The 3,106-nt window shown below is 40.0% G+C and overlaps 1 long non-coding RNA gene across 1 annotated transcript; it reads left to right on the top strand.

Annotated features, from left to right (window-relative positions):
• The first annotated feature begins 314 nt into the window (after window positions 1-314).
• On the top strand, window positions 315-1,190 carry LOC103377451 (uncharacterized). The gene is made up of 3 exons (XR_003049460.1): window positions 315-391; window positions 466-526; window positions 958-1,190. It is a non-coding gene; the product is annotated as an uncharacterized LOC103377451 (long non-coding RNA).
• The last annotated feature ends 1,916 nt before the right edge of the window (window positions 1,191-3,106 follow it).

The following is a 3,106-nucleotide window of genomic DNA, read 5'->3' as shown; positions in this document are numbered from 1 at the left end:
GCCCCTGGGCCCTGCTTGACTGACTGCAGCACTGTTCGAAAGTTCAGCTATTACAGATCACTACACCTCCATTAAAGTCCTACCTTACATACCTTTATAATAAGTAATATTAATCAAATCCTTAATCAAACACTTTATTTTTACATGAAAATTAATAAATTTCACTTAATAAATATACATAGATAAATAATTATTGGATATTTAACGTTTATATAAAATCAATTTAAGATGGAGCGCCTAAGTAATGATGGATTGATAAATAGCCAATGGGCTCAAAGATTAATAGGCAGTTAACCAATCCAAGACAAGATCCACCTCTTTCGTCCGTGGATTGGATCAGGTCAGTGACGACGACTGGAAGGACACCGCGGTGAATTGGAACATGGAGTTGGTAAGAAGTTCGGATGTAACATTAATTAAGTGTATATTCTCCTAATGACGATTATGTTTATGATTTTTTTACAGTGACGGTCCAAATATAAACGCTCAAATATCAGGGAACCATTTTGAACCATTCGCTACAAAGGTGAGTCGTGTGTTCGCCTTAGCTACAGTTACAGGTGTCGCTTAGCCAAAATGCTAATTGCAACACTAATAGCATTAGCAACGGAAGTTCGCTGCTTAGCATGCTGACGACTTAAACGTCATTTTAAAATGCTAAAGTCTTAGCGCAACGTTTACACTACTTAACACCAGCTAAAGTACTAGCAAATCTGTTCAAAATTACAAGAATTTATCTGATATTTGATATTTAAAAAAAACAAACAACGTTGTATAATTCTGAGTGAATCGGACGACGGAGCATATCAAACATTCAAAGTAACTTTGTCGTTTTTTACACTTTTGTCTTGTCTTCATTTGTGTCAGAAACTAGCTTTCTTTCTTATTAATGGCATAGAATGAAAATTGAAAGTCATTTTATTCTGGCTGTTCAGTCATTGGTGTTTTCTGTGGCAGGATGAGCCTCAAGAGTTCGGAGCTGTCAATAAATATCCAAGTGATTCAAGATCACCAAAGGCAACCTTGTAAATACTACATGAAGAGCTGATGCCCTGGGGCAAGTACGGTAGGAACACCCTGTGCTGTGGCACACACACACACACACACACACTCATATATCTCACCAAAGGCCTACAAGTTTAGTTAAATCAGCCAAAAAAGTTAATTTAGTTTCACTACTATACGTTTTGTATTTGCTCCCGTTATTTCAAATATCACAGGTATATGTTTATTGTTAATGGATGTGCAGTTTTATTGCTGACCAGTAGGGGCTTTGCTCATTGAATTTATGTGACGATCTGAAAACCTTACATTTTGTGCTGTGTTTATCTAAATGTTTGAATCAGCTGAGGTGTTGGTGAATAAGTGTCTTCATAGTCTCAGTAACAATAAGTGAAGGCGGTGCCTGGACAAGAACAGTCTGTGGTTGGGTTTGGTTCAGGCTCCGCCCTGGCTGTGATTGGCCAATGGGCCGGTTGTTAGTTCCTGTTGAAGTTTAATGTTGTCGTGAAGAACTTTCTGGTTCTTTTACATTTGCTTCAAATGCTCTAAAAAGGCTGCTTTAAAGGGGCAGTACAGACAATGTAGACGCCTGCCTGCCAGCACGCTTCACCTTTGACCTTTCCTGATGTTCATCTGGAGAAATGATTGTTTTAGTAGTTGGTTCTGTTTTTACACTTTTGTCAGTTTGTGAGTCATTTGACAGCAATTTGCAGCAAACCTTTTACAAAGATGGTCACGTCCCTCCTTCCTCCCCCCTCCCGTCCCTCCTTCCTCCCCCCTCCCGTCAGTGGGGATTTTGAACTTTATCTTCGACACAAATATCTATTATTAACAGATCAGTTGAAGCGAAATCACAAATTCATCATTAGCTATTTTTGTTTAGCGCTGCAAGTGTGGATCTCCCACTCCCACTCTAATCCCTCACCTTCCCTCTGTGTCCCCCCCCCCCCCCCCCTACCCCCCTCTGTCCCTCTCTGTGGACATTGTACTGTACATAAGAGCCCAATTAGCATCGTCCCACCTCAGACGTCATGGCAGTCTGGGTTCTAAGGTCAGAGGTAGACGGCCGTGTTCCTAGACGTGGACTGAGCGCTGCACTCATTACCAGGCTGTCAGCTCGGCCTTGATGTCATTTCCCTCACATCATTAGAGATGCTGTAGGTCCTGAGGCTAAACTGTGTGTGTGTGTGAGTGAGAGAAAGTCCACACACACACACACACTTACACAGAGAGAATACACTGCCATTAATATGCAGCCGCTGACATCACCGTATCGATCTGTCTGTTAGCACACTGTACCACCTGATGAAATCATCCCTGATAGAGAGCGACACACTCTAAGAAGGTCACTGACACTGTGGGAAATTTTGGGGAGGTGTGCACATAAACAGTTAAATCACTTCTCTGCTCATCACGCCGTTCTCTGGACCTCTGTGTTGGGAAGCCATAAAGTAAAGAAGAAGAAGAAAAAAAAAAGAAGCAAAAACAAGGCCTTTAACTGTCTGCTGTTGGTTCTCAGGTTGAGACGTCCATCGTTCAGGTGTCACAGACGAGAGCGGGGCAATAAATCAGATAAGAGTCGCGCTCTAATTCATGGACAAAGACGGAGGTAGAAATGATTTATTATGTACCTGCTGATGGGGAGTTTTTTTTTTCTTCTCTTCTTATTCTGGTTGAAGGAAACACAACAAGCAGAGATAAATCATCGACTAAACCAGTCATGTTTTTTTTTTTTTTTTTTAAGATCCACATCCACGCCACGACTACATTATTTAGTTTCTTTGCAGTAAATCATTTCTTACTATTTTTTAATATCCTTATTTATGGTTAAACTGTAAGAAGGTTTTCAGGATGTGGGGCGTGATTTTAAAAGTGTCAAATACATTTTAAATGATGTGTCGTCAAAAACAACAAGTTGACAATTTAGTTTGTAAAATACCCAGCTAAACAGTAACCAAAAATGTCTGACGAAATGCACAAAAAAATCCTGAAATTTAAAAAAAGTTGAGCTCTAAATTAGCCTTCCGAGTGTCCTTTTTTTTTTTTTTTTATTAACCGCAAAACAAATCCATTTTGTCTGACTTGTAATTGGACGTCTTGTTCC

Source organism: Cynoglossus semilaevis, chromosome 3 (assembly GCF_000523025.1).
Source record: "Cynoglossus semilaevis isolate Cse_v1.0 chromosome 3, Cse_v1.0, whole genome shotgun sequence".
NCBI lineage: Eukaryota > Metazoa > Chordata > Actinopteri > Pleuronectiformes > Cynoglossidae > Cynoglossus > Cynoglossus semilaevis.
This window is presented reverse-complemented; position numbering and strand designations above follow the sequence as displayed.